This window comes from Scophthalmus maximus, chromosome 7, assembly GCF_022379125.1.
Source record: "Scophthalmus maximus strain ysfricsl-2021 chromosome 7, ASM2237912v1, whole genome shotgun sequence".
In the NCBI taxonomy this organism is placed as follows: Eukaryota; Metazoa; Chordata; class Actinopteri; order Pleuronectiformes; family Scophthalmidae; genus Scophthalmus; species Scophthalmus maximus.
Genome location: NC_061521.1, coordinates 8,345,066 through 8,363,698, shown reverse-complemented (window position 1 = coordinate 8,363,698; position 18,633 = coordinate 8,345,066). Strand labels below are relative to the sequence as shown.

The 18,633-nt window shown below is 40.1% G+C and overlaps 1 protein-coding gene across 3 annotated transcripts in view; it reads left to right on the top strand.

Annotated features, from left to right (window-relative positions):
* Window positions 1-4,154: 4,154 nt before the first annotated feature.
* Window positions 4,155-18,633, top strand: part of lingo1a (leucine rich repeat and Ig domain containing 1a) — a 110,867-nt gene continuing 96,388 nt past the window's right edge. For 2 of the 3 annotated variants that reach the window (XM_035642791.2, XM_047333394.1), the window contains exon 1: window positions 4,155-4,542. The gene's annotated coding sequence lies outside the window, so the exon portion shown is untranslated. The remainder of the gene's footprint in view (window positions 4,543-18,633) is intronic. The other variant, XM_047333395.1, reaches the window with a different exon arrangement.

The window sequence follows — 18,633 nt, the reverse complement described above, 5'->3', positions numbered from 1 at the left end:
AAAGTATAAACAAAGTGCAGAGTGTGTTGTAGTAGAGAAACAAATGCATTTTGAGTTGCTGTATTTGGACATGCCTGGACTCTCCTTGAGGTGACCAACCTTTTCTGCTCTCTGTAGATCTAATGGTCACTTCCTATGCACAGTGGCCCTAATATGTTTCACACAATGGCTCATCCGTGGCTCACAATACCGCTGCTCTATTAGTGTACGCAGCGTTGGCTTTCACAAGTTCATTAAAAATTCGGTCTTAATGGCTTATTACTGTCTGCCTAATTCCAAACGGCTAAATTTAGGTGACGTCTGAATGACCCATGGGGTAATTTTATCATCACAATGTCCATGAAAACATGTCCACATTTAAACTGCTCTGTAGTGAGCTGTCATGAGGGATGCCTATAAAAACAGAATGCTCATTAAGACATAGAGTTTGTGTGTATTTCTAAGGTTGCAAATTTTTTTTTAAAATAAATATGATTGAACAAAAATTTAAAATAGATAAATACTTCAGAGATGGTAACTCCTGTCATAAATGTTATGAAACAAGTAATAAAAAGTTTGATTTTTGGGGAGTTTTGGGCAAACTTGGAAAGTTAGTGATTTGATTTAAAGATATTTAAAATAAATGATAAGTTTTGTTGGTATTATTATAACTATTAAAGTTATAAAGTTTATAAGGAAAAACAATGTAAAATCATAGTATACCATTCTAGATAATTGTCAGCAAAAACATACGCCACTAAAATTGTATGATTGCATGATCCAAAATCTTTGTTAAACCTTGCCATCTCTAGCGTGTCAGTCACTCGCTCAGAGGATGTTGTTGTCGCTTTCCATTGCTCAGGGGACTTTAAAAACAGTAACAGTCAGGAGTAGAGGAGAATACTTTGTGATACATGCGGTCAACCTATAGGCAACAACCTACCCTCTCATACCTGCAAAAGATATACGACAATTTGCCTAAGTGCAATTGATGTGCAAACACACATCAATCCCACCATTTTCTGTGACACGGGCATGCATATGCTATACTGGCAGGGTGATCCACGGGGAAATTCAGGGGCTGGATACTTCCTGGGGGGGGGGTGTCCCAGTAGTGCTACGGAGGGAGAAATGCTGTCATGCATAGAACTATGATTTTGCGCCTGCTTTACCCCGGGGACCACATTGCAAATGCTAGGTAAGGACAAGAGCAAATGCCTGGATTTCAATGAAACCTGGGACTGTCTTCTGTGTGGATGGACAAAAAGTCCAGGTTTTGCTGGAGGTACTATTTAATAATTCATGGTTGTGTATGATTGGCTGCAAGCACCAACCCTTTTTCATAAACCGAGCAAAAGCATCTGTTTGCCTCTCAACAGAGAAACTGCAGGTTCAACATTTCTTCATTGTGGATATGTACAGTAACTTCTGGGGAGAAAACAGGGGCTAAAAACTGCCATCAGTCACTGCCACGTGTATGTCTTTGTGTGGCAGTATGCTCGCAGGCATTGACACTGGAGTGACAGCTAACCATAAATCCGAAATCCATGTTTAGGATTATCAGTAAACATTGACTTCACTCACAGGCTTTCACTGTTTGTGCTGTTTTTTGTATCAGCCGTTACTGTACATACAACATACTTACCCTGACTAACGTTTCCCTGGTAACGTAAGATATGAGTAATTTCAATGTTCAAGTCTTTATTTTTCCGAATAATTTTATCCTCTAATGAATGCTTATTGTGCGTTCACACCAAACGCAAAGTAAATTTTTCCCGCACCTAGATTACATACAAAGTCAATTCATAGACTCGAGTAGATGTAATTTAGCGTAATTTGCTCCACTCGCTCGTGTTAGCTTTGATATTGAGACTTTCCCGAAGTCGCTAACAACTGCGTCCGTAAGAAAACAGGCGAATGTCCATGGGTTGTGTTTACACACATGACAAATGATCCTTTGTCTTGTCAGGTTTTGGTCTTAACACACTACTAAAGAAGATATAAGTGTGAAATGAAATGTAAAGTATATATCATCAATAATAGCATACCTGTATGTATACAGGATTCAAAACTTTATTTGTATTTGTTCACAGCAATGTCAGAGCAGTTGCTTCTCATTTAAATTTGTTATTTCCCATTTGACTATATATTAATAAGTGTTGTGAATACAAGCATATTGATTGTTTGCACAAGTTGTTATCTTGTTCTGTCTCAGAAAAAAAACATTGTATGCATTTTTTTACATGCGTGAACAAGATGAATTGACTTAATTTAAGGTTCCATGGTTCCAAGGTTCCAAACCGGAAGTATAGGACATTGATTCGCTCACCGGACGTGGCAGGTTGGGATGAAATGCAGTTAACTAAATTTAGGTTCAAAGTCCAGCTCACAGAGTCAAGTGGCAGGCAATCAGGATGAAGTGAGCTTCTCAGGTAACAGTCAATGAGGAAACGAGATTTAGATATGGCTGAAAGCTGTGAAAAAAGGAAACTGCAGACTATCAGGCAACAAAACAGAGGAAACTGGCAGTGTTTCTGAAATCACTCCCTCACACGCATGCTTTAAATAATATACACACTATATGATGCCTTAGTGAGTAGTAAATAGAAATTACTGTGATGCACAGATGAAACTTGCATTTTTGAAATGTCAGGGGTGAGTTGGGAAGCATTGCACTCAGTTATGTCACAAGGGTGTATACATTCAACATAAACACATGGATTCAGAAATATATTTGTTTACTAGTTTGTATTGCTTTTTGTTAGTTGTGCATTCCAAAAGAAACTCTCTAAAGTTTTTGTTGCCTCATATGGATATATTTATTTGACTTGGCCGAGCAGCAGCAGTATATTAATCTCGTGAGGTATAGGAAACAAAAATCAGACATAGATATAACAAAGTAATGAAGCAGTCACGATGAAGGGGGGTGAATTTCTCTGAAGGTGCTATTTATCAAGACCCCAAAAGTTGCACTTCACATAAACATAAAACCTGTTGTAGCGTGTTCGACATCTTCATCTTATGAGGCAAACTGAGCCCCAACCAAACTCAACCGCTGAAGGGCTTCCGCCGACAACCATGGCTCCAGTGAGGGATCAGAGAGATCCTACCCACCAGCCTCCCATCCATCCACCACTGATTCTTAATCCTGTCTGTAAGCTGATCGCAGTGGGGTGTCCTGACCGCTTCTGCCACCCATACTCTTAACCCCTGCCTCGAAGTGTATGCTGATTTACAGCATGAATCAGCAGTGTGGGATTATATGGAGTGAGTCATGTCAGCCGAGGAAATGCCCACTGTGCTTTTCAGAGGACGTGTTGGCGGAAATACTCGATGCCGATATATGTGGTTCGTTGGACAGCACTGGAGGATACGTTGTTGATGGGGCAAAGACCATAGGGTTAAAACAATCGGGTCCAATTCAACTTTCACCAACATTTCTTCACAAATGACTAAATAAGGAAAAAGAAATGAAATAAACTTGATAAACAGGCTATTTTTGTCCCATTGTTAGTCTATCAAGACAAACATATATATCAACATGCATTATTCCCATGCTACACAATTCTGAACACAGTATATCAGACTGTGGTGGTCATGACTAGCTACTGAGTAATTAATCGGAGATGCTGATGAGGGCTAGTTGATGCCACAGTCTGATGAGGTATTGTGATTCTCTGCAAAGTTGATGTGCACCCAGTGATATCCCATCCTGCCCAGGGTATGTTTAGATGTTGGTCATTTGCCAGGTGCATCATCTGCCTCCTTTTGTCATCCTTCTCAGCCACCTTCCCCATCAGCTTGTTTGTCTGCTCAGCTTTGTGCTCGAGCGGAGCACATTACTCAGCGTTCGGACACAGAAACAGATCTGATAGTTCTGGGTTCTGTGGTTTCCGCTTTTGTCCCTGTACTCGGCTGTTCAACCACCTGCAATCTTTCCAGAAGAAGATATGATAAAATTATTGTTTTAACTTCCACTGTTACACTAGTGCAGATCATGCTGCAGTTCAGATTGAAATAAGGAAGGATGGAGAGACTCTGCCCCCCCCTCCCCTCTCTCAATCTCTCATCACATACTGCGGCTCCTCCCTCCACCTTGCCCTTCTCCAGATCCCCTCCCTTCTGCTGTGTCTCTCTTCCTCCCAGTCTCCGTCCCTCCCTCGCTCTCCCTCAATCGTTCATCCTAGGTGAGACTAACGGAGGATACTCCCTCACTGTGCGTGTGTGTGTGTGTGCGCGTGCGTCAATGTGTGTGCGTGCGTCAATGTGTGTGAAAATCAGCGTGTGAACCGCATGTGTCTGTGTGTGCACGCGTGGCTCCGCAGCTGACGGGGAGGACTCGTGAAGTGCTCGGGATTTGGATATCAGATCCTTCTTCTTATTGTATGTTTGTAACATTTTTTAACAGCACTCCAAAATCCTCCCATTAAAGAATCTAATTTTCCTCCTCTCGGGGCAGCATATCGATGGAAACTCCAATCCCTACCACAGGATCTTGGATTTAATGAGCAGCCACCGTGGAATCAAGCAAGCAATTTCTGGATTCCCCTCGTTACAGCTCTGGTAAGGATAACTCTCTCCCGTGCCCTTTCTCCCTCTCCTACCTCCCACTCTCTTTTTGCATATCCATCTCCTTCTCTTGCACTTCCTGCCTGATTTACTACTCCTAACATATTGACAGGTGCGAGCAGTACACATTATGGGACAGGGAAGGAGTTAAATGAAGCAGAGCAAGCTACTGAGGACAGGGAGAGAGGGAGAAAATGAGGATGGGCGGACTGGGGTGCATGAGGGAGTGTGGAGGGAAAGAAGCAGGGGATAGAACTGTGTGCCAACACCAGCAGTGTTGCTCATGTTGTCAGATGCTGGAGGGGAAAAAATGCTCCACTTGGTACTTGCCATTGATCTGCTGTTATTTTCAGCTCACGTCCCTCAGAGACAACTTTGCGTGGTCTACCTGACAGTGATAGTATTGGTCTATTGGTTGGAGCCACGTGTGAGCACTGACATGGAGCGACTTTGTCATAACAAAGGAGGTGCATTCTGCCGTGCAGAATTTGACATTTGGCATCCGTGCGTTTGAATGTTTGTGCTGGCTTCTGTTCACAGCATGAGAAGATGTGGATTTGTGCAGAGTGCCGGTGTGACTTTGTCGGTGCTGATGTGTTAAGATGGGGCCTGCAGGTGCTTTCCTGCATATCTATGTCATAGAGACACCATTGGCTTCAGTCAGGGGGCAGCTCATAGCTCCCCACCATATTTGTTTATCTTAATACTTAATGGGGCCCTTTGGCAATAGCTCTCACTTGGAAATCAGACACTGGGAATGTGTGTGAAGGAAGTCATTAGTAGTAGTTTAGTAGTTTGCATTATATTTAATTCAGTGACTTGATTATTTTGTTTGTATTTTTCATATTTTGTTTGTATTTTTCATATTTGTTTGTATTTTTCATATTTTGTCATATACTGTTAATCAGATATTGATGAGGCTCCCATGATCATTTCCCTTTTTCTTCACTTTGTCATTTGAAGTCATGAGGCAAAGTTGACGTTGCTATTTTGGTCCTCTTTGCATGCCAAATGAGCTTCTTTCCTTTTATCTTTAGTGCTGTCTTCTTATTAATTCTCTGCTCATCTCTCCCTCTGTCTCTCGTCTCTACGAACTCTACAGGGAGATGGGGTAAAGGGAGATGGTTGGAGGGGAGAGACAGAGAATTTAGGAAAACAAGAGAAGGAGAAGCTGGTGCTGAAAGCGGTGGGGAGATTAGGAAAGAGAGGGCAAGTGGAAGGTGAAATGGGAAGAGACTGAAAGAATATATAGCAATGGAAGATTGACAGGGAGACAGAGACAAGAGGACAAAAGAGACTGAGTGTGTGCTAACAAAAGCTTTTAGGCTGGCAAATCTCATCTGAGGCTCATGCTTTTGGTGGGGGGTCAGTTTACACACACGCACACACACATCCGCACTCTCCAAAGAACAACATGTGATAGATAGGCCGGGGCCTGAACCTCACACATGCCTGGCTGCGTTTCCTGTAAAGGACATCAATATTTATCACATTTCCCATTTCAGACTAGAAACTATGATAACACTGCAGGATGGAAGAATAATAAAAGATAAATCAAATTACCCCACCTTGTGTGGGACCTTCTGCTTCGGTTTCATTTACGATCCCTTTCCAGCACTTGCGCGGGGTCAGCTGATACTCTTGCACGATGGAACAAGGTGCAGCCACGGTGGCTCACGTTTTTCACCCGTGGTATTGCAGGGCTCAGTCGTATTGGCAAAGCTAATGACACGTTATAGCGAAGCCTATGCAGGCAGATTGCACTGGATTGTTTTGTTTCATTAGTCTATCACATCCTCATCAGTGTAAAGCGCCAAGCCCAAAAGTCCTGATGCATTATTAATATGGATTTAAGGGTTTTAAAATAAACAATGTGGATCTGACTTTACTTAGTGAAGCTTTTATGAGGGTTTTAGTGCAGATCCAGATTGAATCAGGACGGTATCCCAGGATACATTACTATTAAATGAATAGCTGATGCATTGTGTTTTGAGACAGAGGTATTCTGTTTATTGATTAATATATTTGGTAATTACCAAGTGATATCACTCACACACACACACACACACACACACACACAGACACACAGGATGTGGTACAGGCTTCCAGGAGTCGTTTTTACCTAATCGGCTGCAGTAAAAGCTTGTCATGTGGTGGGTGACTTGCATCCAAGAGTGACTCACAGTGCCCGTGAATATTCTTCCACCCACACCCAGGAAGCGCTGATATTGCCCGTCACCAAATGAGAAGTTAACAACTAATTTTTCCTCTCAACTTCCAAGGCAATTATTCTCAAGGCCATTATACGGAATAATGCTTATTACTGATGTGGTTTCATGATTCACCATGATGCATGAAATGAAGTTGGCAAATTTGTCACAGCGATTCTCGGCTAATGGTGTCCACAGTGGTGGACGCGCACTTTAAAGTTAGGCTGATGTGAGCTTCTCGTGCCAATGTGCTCTGAGGCTATACACCTTTTAACACATAGAGAGTTATTTTGATCACTGAATTACCATAGTTTAAACTGAACTCAAATAAACAAGCTTCACTACAGTTGTGGATAATAGCTACAACTAAATCTATGAGCAAAAATAAATGTATATTTTATACATTATTCAATGTTCAAGCATGATGCTCGTAACAAAGACTTAGCGATAAGGTGGCTCTTATAAGGAGACATTCATACCCTATACAGTACACTCTATTGTTGGTAGGACGATAATAATGAAGGACACAGCACAAAACCTTGAGGAACACAAACTGTACACTAAGTCTGAATAAGTCTTATTTGTTGAGAAGAAATAAGAATAAATTAAAACCTTTACACTGTACACATGTGTGATCAAAATAGCAGTAATTTCTTATTAAAAAACTTTTTTTTTTTCATATTTTAAAGCAATCGCCTCCTCTAATATAAGAAATAAAAAAAAAAAAAGCGTCCGTTCACATCACAGACATTTCATTTTGTCCAGCACTAGAAAAGATCAGTCAGTAGTTCAGTTATTAAATTTGCCACAAACGTTCGTACAAAAAAGCGCCCCACTCCACAGCCTAAATTTACATTCCGGTTTTGTAAAACACAAATGTTGTCTGCAGATGTTTTGGGGTTAAGTACATTACTCAGCAATAGATCTTGAAGGATGAGAGAGCAGCATTTGTTCACTTCTCCTGACTAGTCTTTGCCAGCAGCCTGAGCGAATCTAAAATTGTATAAATTGAAAGTTATAAATAATTCAGGAACAGATTTTATCTTCTCTATTTAGATGCATTATTAGGCCAACACTACAGAGATTCATATATGTTACAGTCTCAGGGAGAGTCACCGCTCGCTGACCTTTTTGTGCATTCTGTTTTTCTACAAGATTATATCAAATTGCTCCTACAACGCCCCAGTTTTTATTTGAATTTACCTCAATCTGTAAATCAGATGTCACTGAGACATTTTTATAATGAAATAGGGCAAAGGATCATAAATTTGCATTTGTTTGTTCGTCTGTTCATTCATACCATGAAATTAAACCAATGGCTAGACTACTGTTACCGTTTGACCAATATGGGTCCTATATTATTTTTAAGGAATAGATATTTGATGTTATCACTAATTCAGCAAGACTAATACTGATTCCCATAGATCCTGACTTATATATCCAGGCCATAAATAACATTTGTACAGTCCATGATTATCTCGACTACTCCGATGCCCGCCTGGTGGGCCTCCCTTCATGCACAGTGACACCCTTGCCAATGATCCATCTGAGCTTTTATCAGCCTCCAATGGCGACCCGTGGCCGCTCGAATCAAATTCAAGTCATTAATAATCGCCTACTGAGCAACTCCGGGGCCCGCACCCGTCTAATTAAACTCAGTCATACAGGTTTATGCTCCTCCTGCTCCTCCGGCCACTGCATTCATCCGAGGAACATCAATTGGCATTGCACACAAGATAATCAGAAGACCAGACTGTGGTGAAATAAGCTACCGAATGCTATCAGAGCAGGGGCGTCCCTCTCTCTCTTTGAGTACATCTTGAAGACCCATCTCTTGCAAGAGCATCTCCGGTCCTAATACCCAGCACAGTTACTGCCACACGGATGGCAACAGATTTAGCATTATTATTAGTAATTTCACTTATTTCTAATACTTCACTGGTGTTCTTGTGTTGTCCCTCAACTGTGGATAAAATTGTGTGCCAAATGAGAAAATGTATACATTAAATTATTTAAAAAACAAACAATTCTATAGCATAATTCAAGATCTAGAATGTGGATGAACTTTTTTTTTTTTCAAACTATGACACAATGATTAGTTCTAGACTATAGTAGTTTCAAATCAGATCTCCCCTCATTGAAGCTTAGCCTCTGTTTAAAACAACACCCTATACTAACACAATACAAACAGGTGTTATTGATCAGAACGTGGAGAGTGTTTCTTCAAAAGGCATTTTGATGTGTGTGAATAATATATGTCTATACTTCCAGTGTTGTATTTACACCTGTAAAATGGAGGCAGATGAGCCAACGCTGCTTGTGTTCATTAGATTCATGCTGCGAAAAGGAAATAGCAGCTTCCTTCCCTCTGTGTCACGCAGTGAATACAGTTTTTTGACACTAAACCACAGCCGAGTGAATCGGCTTCAAATGGAGGATGGGGAGGGGTTGACGCGTGCACTGAATGAGACACGCCTGATACAGAGCTCTCCTTAGAATAACATGTTGACTTGTCTCAAAGAGGTGGCCTCACTGTTAAATCACCTTTCAGTCTCAATTTACAAAGTCTTTGGCATTTCATCCCACCTATTAGTTTCAGTCCAAATTGTCTGTGCCAGTCCATTACCGACAGCCACATGAAAGGACAAACAATATTTCTGGGCGGAGGCTTGATAGATTTTCTTCTGATTGCTGGCACACGTAGAATGAGTTGCCTTGTGAAATTGAGGTGGTCAAATTGGAGGAATCTCCAATGTTCGTCCAGATACTTATTTATTAAGATTAAGAGTATGTTAGTAAAGACATTGTGTGGTGCTTTTAGCTGCTAGTACTCCACATGTAAATCTGTATCCCAATATCAACACACTGCTTGATATTTATGCTAAATCTTGTAAATTTTGTTCTGGGAGTCTAAATGGCAACTTGCACCCATGTATTTGACCATACTCAGGTTAATGATACACAAAAAGAGATGTGTCCAGTAACTGACATTTAGCATCTAAATTCAAATGTTCTCCATCGTGGTGCTCCGCTTACCCTGCCATCAATTTGCATGAGTCAAACGCCAGAAGCAGTTTCTCAGACCCGTTCTATGAGGTATATTTTATATGTAATAGTATTTACTTGTTTTAGATTCATTCCCAGCTAGTCCATTACATATGCACAACTGGGTGAGATGTGGCCCTTCCACAAACAACATTCCTGGATCGTTTCCCAGTCCTTTTCTTTACCAAAGTTCCCGGTGTGATCAGCGTCAGTCGAGAGTTAAAACGTAGACTAGAGTGAACACTGCCAATATCTCTAATTATAACGGATGATCCACCCGAGAGCGCTTTTTTTTGACAGACAGCATCTGTGAAAAATTACGTTTATAGGTTTTACTTAATTTTCTCAACTGAAATTAAAAGTCAATTCAAAAGCATAACACTCTCTCTATCTCTCTCTCTCTCACACACACACACCAACAAGGTCCTGACAAATGGACATCGTTAATTGGAGGCGTTTAAATTTTGTGCAAAATAATGTAGTTGTTGAAAGTAACAAGGTGGATGTATGTTTTCACTTTAATGGTCAAATGAGCGTGTGTAGTTGGTTGTTATCAAGCAGCTGAGCCTTTAGTAAGGCATCTGCTGTGAAACGAGAAAAACAAAACAAAAAAGCAGCAGCTGACAAGGGAGGACTGAGAGTCATCTACCCCAACAAGCAAAAGCCCTTTGAAATAGTTTTGTTTTGAAAATTGCTAATATTACGAAGATATCAATGCTGATAACACAAAAAACAAAAACTGATCACAGCACTCCTGAGCTCACTGGATTCAGACATTGAGATGGTCAGACATGTCTGAGCCTGATGGTGTGACTACTGTGCTGTAAGAAATGACCCGACCACCCGCACAGAAACATTACTTCCCAAATCAGAGCTCAAGTAGATATTCAGCAAAAATACATGCAAATGTGGCAGATGTAAAAAAAAAAAGAAAGAAAAGAACGTCATCGCAGTGATGGCTGTGTATGTGCATTTTAACAAGGTTCAGGCAGTCCAGGGTTTTATGTGACAGAAAAAGCTTCTTAACAAGTGTCATCATTAGAATTCTGGTCAGTGCCGTAGTCCTTCTCTTCTTGGTTATTTTTTGCATCTTTGCGCGTGACAGTCTCTCTCAGTAAAGTACTGTCCAGGTTTAAATAAATACACAAAAGTCCTTGCACTCAGTGCTAATGAGCACGTCGGTAAAGAAAGAAGAAGAACAGTGGCTTTGGGCTTGTGTCTTTCACTCGGTTTATTTGCTGAATCCTGCTAATTATCCGGACAAATGTTGAACCATCCTTATTGCTAATTTGATTATGTTGGTTAATTTGTCGTCTGAATTTTTGTATGTGTGTTTTGTATTACCTCTAATATTGCAGTCCTGGACCCCATGTGGGACCACTTGATATGCAGAGACTACAGGCTAAGCTACAGGCAAAATATCAGCTTTTGTACAATGCCACTTGACTGATCATGATACATAGCATATAATACTAGAACATACCATATACTCTAACTGATATGACGACGTGAAACATCTCGAGTTGTTGAAGTCTTTTAGATCGGACCACTAAACGTTGGAAAATCTAGTTACACTAGCTGTTGTCTGCCAACGTTGCTCGCTGTAGGATCAGTTTGCCCAATAATTTGTATGGTTAAGCTTTAAATGTACAGATTTTGAGTCATTGTTGGCTGAAGGATCGGAGAAGCATCACACCTATCTTTTTTTTCAGCACGCAAACTAAAAATCTGCTTCCCTCACTAATGTGCTCACATTGTCCTCACACTAAAGGCTGAAGAAATCTACTCTATATTTAACACATCATTGTCCTATGCATTTCTTTTTTTCTGCAGCACAGCTTTCACTAATGCAAACGTATCATGACAAGGTTTTCTCGCGATAAATAGCTCTTTAAAAAGGTTCCTGCTCATCCATGACCAGGAGCCAACATGGTTTTGGAAACGTCTCATTTGTCCAAAGCATCCACACACCAGTGGTCCACCCACACGTGTTTTCACTCGCCGTGCCTGATTAGATCTTTTTTCTTCTCAGCACTGTGTGAGTGCATTAAGATCTGCTTATTGAACACACACACACACACACACACGCACACACACACACACACTGTTAGTTATGTTGCACCCGCTGGCCCAGAGCAGCTTTTCTCCTTTATCAGTGTTATTAGTACATGGACTTTGTGGATGCCATTTATTTTGACACGTAGCACAGTTGAGCTTCAGCCTGAGCAGAAGGCTAATTACCCACGGTGAAATAAAGACACCTGCGTCCAGTCTGTGCAGCTTTAAGGCTTAACCTTTAGTTTTCGGTTGAACAGTCATCATCTCCTCGCCGTGCTACTTGTCCGACACTTGCCTTTTTAGGTTGGCCTTGATTGTGTGATATTTAAGGACTCAGTGATGTTTCAGCAGCATGCATGAAATTTACCTCATGCAGGTGATGATAGTTTATCCCTCCAGACACCTATGGGCGACTGGAAGGTGCATCTTATGACAGAGCGTCTAGTCTAATCTGTCATATCCCTTCTCTTTGGCTGGAATTTCAAAAGTGAGTTTTCTTCCCTTTGGAGGAGGCTCTGGAGAGATTTGCCTGATAGTTTATGCAGTTTGTAGTTGGTACTCACCGACCTAAAAAATTGGGCTGTATGTATGCAGCTTGTAGCTGGTGAGCAGCAACTAAAGTAGGCTATTTCATCAACAGCCTTGTTTACATGTTGTGTATACATAAGTACAGTATACATGTACCTCCTGCCCCTTCCATTTAATAATTTAACATTTAACAATGTACTTTATATATGCTATTTGTGTTGTTGGTTTTCCCCCCCGTTTTTTTCACATTCAGGTAATGCATATGCACACACTGAAAATGTGTGGTTGTGCACCTGGCACATGTTGGTAGCATGTGTTTGTCAGTGCGTGTCATCACCACCTGCGACTAGTGATGTAAATAGCGTTACATTTACACCACATTGCTGCTCGTCACCTGCTCGAGCGGCGGCTGAGCGCTGTCAGGAGCTGAGAGAGAAGATTATGATGGAGGACCCTCCTCGTAGCTGCAGTCACCAGCTATAATGACCTGAAGTGGGCCAGGCTCAGGTGAACGTTCCTCACTTAAGCCGGATTTCAATAGACCCTTTGAGCCGAGCGCTAAGGTGCACTGGTGAACTAGCAGTGATCTGCCTGTGAAGCGGTTAGGTGGCGCGTTATTACAAGATGAGCTTCTTGTGGCTCAAGGAAAGAATTATGGATCTTGAAAAGAATTAAAAGAAAATACACTGGTGATAGGCTTTTTAAAAGGAAAGGATAATAACTCAGTGGAGTCCTTTGATAATTGCGATATCGTGTTGCTCACTGAGAAGAGTATAATACTTTAAATGTTACTGCGACAGGTTTAGGGACTTAATTCCCACAGGGACTATGAGTTGTAGATTAAAAAAAATGGATTCACCCACGGTAATTTAATGAGCTCTAAATAGAACCATCGACCATATTGCTTGAATTACATACAATGCGCTGTGATTACACTTGTGGTCAAGCCCAGGTAAGGCACTGTTGAAATAATGATCCATAATTATACTGACTTCATTATAATATGACTGAGGCTACAGTTTTTGTGAAGCTGTTGAGATGGGTTGGGTATTCCCACTGTGAGAATTCAAAAGGATGTAGAGTAAAGAAAAAAGAAAGAAAATAAAAACACTTCTTGATTTATCTCTTAATGGATGTCAGCTATATAGCGAATGTAGTCGAATAGTCTTGGCATTTTGGTATTCTGCAAGGCTACCTGCTCAGCTCCCCAAACCAAAGTCGGCATTTGATTTGCAACCGAGATGAGGTGAACTTTGTGTGAAGCAGGTCATTTCACTGCTGTAATCGAAGTGCCCCCTCTTTGCTCTTAATATGACTCACACTGTATCAGAGGACACTGCCATGGCGTTTGTGTGTGTGTGCGTGTGCGTGTGCGTGCGTGCGTGCGTGCGTGCGAGAGAGATTGTAAGACAGACCCTTAATAATTTTAGTGCTGTCATGAAATATGCATGATATATTCCATTTTTGGTCACTTTTAACCAAAGTGTCCTACAGTAAGTGAATACTTCAAATACGATATCAATGGGAATCCCAAGCCTTTAAAGACAACTTGAAGCCACATTTGGAGAGCGCCTCGCTTCAGTAATTCGCACTGCATCCCCAGTTCAAACACAGGAGCAAACAGAGGACGAACCCCCCGATTGTGGACAGACGAGGAGGGGGAGGAGGAGAGAAAGGAATAACATTGTGTCCCTTGACGCAGCAGCTTGTGGCACTTTGAAAATGGTCAAGCTGCGGCGTTTAAACATTATCGGCGTCCGGGATTTTGCCTTCAAGTGAGTCGAGTGAAAATGTGTGGAATGTTGGAAAATGCTCCAGTGTTGATAATCGACCGTCCACGCACTGTACACTTACTCTCCTTGGCTTAGATACTTCTTCATTTGTTGTTTAAAATGACTGTAGTTATTTAGAATAGTCTGTAGAAGTGATTAACTCAGATTCTTCACATGGTTTTGATATCATATTAAAAAAAACAACATTGTTGTTCTCTAAGATTGTTTTCAGTTTGCAGCCAGAAACTGGTTGGGAGACCAGCTTGAAATTGATTTCCAAAGATTCCCCCTGGGTATTATCTTTTTCTTTGTTGTCAGTTCCAACTCCTGACTTCTTCTAGGCCAGGCTATTAAATGAATCTTTGTCACATATTTCCACAGAGTACACAGTTGTTGTTTTATTTCATGGATCTATTATGAAGGACACAAAAAACAAGACAGAATTAAAAAAAAACCCTCTCTAAAATAATGTATAGTAATGGAATTAAACATTTGAATTGGACTGTCACTTGACAGTGATTTAACAAATAAATGTAAACACAAAACAAAGAAAATAAATCCACTTTGAGATTTTTTAATAAACCCAATGCTATTCGTGTTGCTACTGTTACCAGTGATACTTGCATGAATCCCATTAAAATAATTGAGAAAGGAGTCGATCTTCCGACTGATTCCTGAAGTAAGAGCTGTTTGCGCTCACAGATGATAAAGCATAATTAAAATATGCCATAATTTAATCTACACTCAAATGAGTTTGCTTGTTACTTAATCACTCTTAATTAAATAAAATGTCTCCTGTTAAGTTTTAAACAGCTTATTAGATATGTCATCAAATGTAACCTCCTTATGGAGGACTTTTTGTAAAATGGATTTTAATTACACTGATTTGTGCATCTCTCTTTTGCTTTTGGATCTGATTCATTACGGTAACTGTTAGGCCCTGTCCAGGCCAGCTTAAGCCTTTCTCGGGTCCAGAGGAAGTATTTAATACACAGTATAAAGTTTATAACGCCGCAGGTCCACAAAAATCATTTGACACGTGAGATTTTTTCATTGCACTCAAGGCTAAGAGTCTTTAAACAGCTAATCTCTCAGCCCAGGTCAAGTTTGATTTGATAGTGATTGATATAACCTGCAGATAAACTGAATCTGTAAATTCACCTACATTTTATTCTCTCCAAACAATCTTCATAATGAAGAATGTTAACAGCATTAGTTTAGCTTTTTCTTACTTTGTCCCTTATCAGTCTGCTGCCCTGGAGCAGTTTGCCATACGGAACAGATCTTTATGTAAGTTATTCCGTATACATTGTGTTTTCACAGGTACCATGGCATTTTCCACCATCTTTCATTAGCTACCCATTGACCAGCCATGTCGTTGACTAGATATTCATTGACGACCTAATGACTTACAATTAACTGACGAACTCGCGGACAATTTGAATGACGAGTGAGAACATTATCACGCGGACCTTACCTCTAATCTCACTGCAGAATGTTTGTAAACCTGCAAAGCGATGAAAAAAATACTTCATTTCATATTTGAGTTAAATTTATCAGTCAGTTTTTTGTGTGTAATCATATTTAGTAGTTTAGTAGATACTTTATTTATCCCGAGGGATATTCAGGCATCCAGCAGCATTTACAAACATACATACATTAAACATAGATCAATCCTACATAAAATAAAAATACAAAATAAAATAAAATATTAAACTATAACTACAAAAACTAGCTTATGACAGTGCAAAACGGGAAAATGGATGTGCAAATGAAGGTTGAAATAAATTGTCGTTTTTTATTGTCCTCCCTGCCTTTACTAGGAGCTGTTGTACAATATGGAAAAGTAACAAGACCTAATACATAAAAGGAGCACAGTAGCATCTCTGCTTTCTTTCATACTGGACGCTAAAGTGGAATGGGTACAGCATTTAATTTAATGGAACATTAAGCAGTGCTGTTGCTCAGTCTGAACTCCATTACCGATTAAAGAATTGCAGTACAGCTTGTAGAAATGTGAAAGTTAATTGTTACTTGCGTTGTCCTGTTATCGGATCACAAACAGTAACAGTACAGTAATACAAACCTCCACCGTCCAGCTGCTAAAATGGGAGTCTGTTATGGGAAGAGGCTTTTAAACTCCTTTAGTAGTGAGCTTCTCTCCCAAAACTCAGTGAAGAGTTTAGAAAGCAGAGATTTGAAAGAATCTTATCTTAAGTCTTACCAACACATTTGAAACAACCTTAAATTTACATTTGCATTTTTGCTGTTTGAGGAAAACAGTATGCCACTGGGATTCTTCTGATGTTTCTCCCAAGTTCTTGTGTGCAAGGAGTTGTAAAGTCACTGTAGACCCCGTACTGAGAGAGGCTATTTATGTTCAGTGGTGATTAAATGTAGACTTGTCCATATTAGTAGAAAATGACATCAGGCTTCAGAGCAATTCCCATACATAGACAAGTAATTATTCATTAATTTGCACTGATTTTCCTGTTTTGACATGGCAAATTATTTGTTGTAGAAATTAATATTTGTCACGAATGAATTTGTAATGTATTAGATTAAACATATACAGTATGTGGGTGTGTTTTCCACATCTTATTTGCAGACACACTTCTCACTATTTCCGCCAACATTGAACAATTCAATCTACTTGACTGAGCTTACTAAGATCCAGATCGTACAAATAATAAGTTATAATAATGCTGCAGTTGCCTGCATTACTCATAGCTTGAAGTGGCACTGAAAAACTTTCATGATGGGCATAAAATATTTGAGCATCTAAATTTAACTCAACTTTTAATGAGTTGAGGCTGCTTTTAGGCCTTGATATTGCTCTTCACATTTGAAATTAGGTATGGTTATGAAACCCCGCTGGTGTGTGAGTACATCCTCTGTTAGTGTCTTGTGATTTAAAAAATGATGTGATTGAAGTCTATTTTGGCAGGACACTCAGATTAATAGCAAGTCTTTTGCAGCTGCGCCTCTCCCTTCAGATCACACATTTGTGTCCTTTCAGCCCCCAAAACATTGTTTGCCTACTCCATGTAACCAACTAGGAAAAACAAAAAAAGGCAAAAATATCTTCAGAGCATGTCAAAACGTAGGCATCAGTCCCAATTCAAGTTTGAGTCATCTTGCACAACAGAAACTGCATGAATGCACCCATGATCTTAATGCTTCTGCTTTGTCCCTAAATGTATCTGTCTTTGGAGCTATTGTCAGTTCCTCAGTACCTTCTTTCTTCTTTGATGTGGAAATGGTTTACGATATCAATTTACCTGCTGTCCCAGTTTTGCAGGAGTTGTTAACAGCTGCTTAAAGCACTCACCAAAGCTGTTTTATTGATGTTGGCACAGGTGCATTTTAGTCACTGGGTGGAAGGGATTCATTTTATGAACGATAAGAGCTGAAAGAATGGGTACCTCTGACAGTCTCATCAAAACAGCTGCATCCTGTTCCTGGTCATCAGTTTAAAAAGTCAAAGTAGTTTGTTTAAAATAATTAGAAATGTTCGAAGAAAGGCCATGGCTACTGTCAAGGACAGTGAGGTCATGCCCTTGGTGGTTTTAATGATCTGGGGCGTTTAGGGATATGTATGGTGGAGTTTATGTACCACAATTTACCACATAACTCTATAGCATGGCTTTAGGAATTGGCAATTACAGAACAGATTGCTATGAAAATAGCAACATGTATCCATTGTCCCACGAGGATGAATCTTAACAATTTGATGATCCCCTGACCTTTTGTCTTGCTCCACGGATCATTGGGTTCCGAATCTAAAATCATGCATGACCAAGTTTTTTGCAAACTAACAATATTCTCATTACCCTCAGCTGTACTTTGCATTTAATGATAATTAACATGCTAACAGTTGAGGCCGGTTGAACTAATGTGGTAAACAAAACATTTCATCTGCTGAACATTAGAACTGCCATGCAAGATTGTTAGCATGATCATTAATTTAATTAAAAAAAAATAATATTTAAAGAGCGGTTGGAGTTGGGTGGATCTGCAGATATATTTGTAGTCATATATAATATATAAAATCCTTGCTAATCCTAATTTATTAGGTAAAATCCCCATATTTGCTCAAACTTGAATTTAACCAACCTCTTCAAACTTGAGTCTCTTGACTTGGTTGCTTATTAAGACAGACATTGCTTAGAGGAAATAACTGCTGGACTAATGTGATGCAGACTATATTGACTGGAAGAGACCATCACTTACTACTACTGCTGTACTCGCCAGAGTGTGCGATGAGTGATGCTGTTTTTTTACCACCGCCATGGTCAACAGTCAGCCTCTGCTTGCTGTGGTTTCACTCACTTTGCACCCATGGCTGGTTTCATAGGGCTTGCCGCTTACTTATTTATGTATTCCTACTATGCTATTCTCTTACTCTAAGCGCTACGATTTAGGAGCCAAACTACCCCCTAAAATGCTAAATTGATTCTTTTTTTTATTTT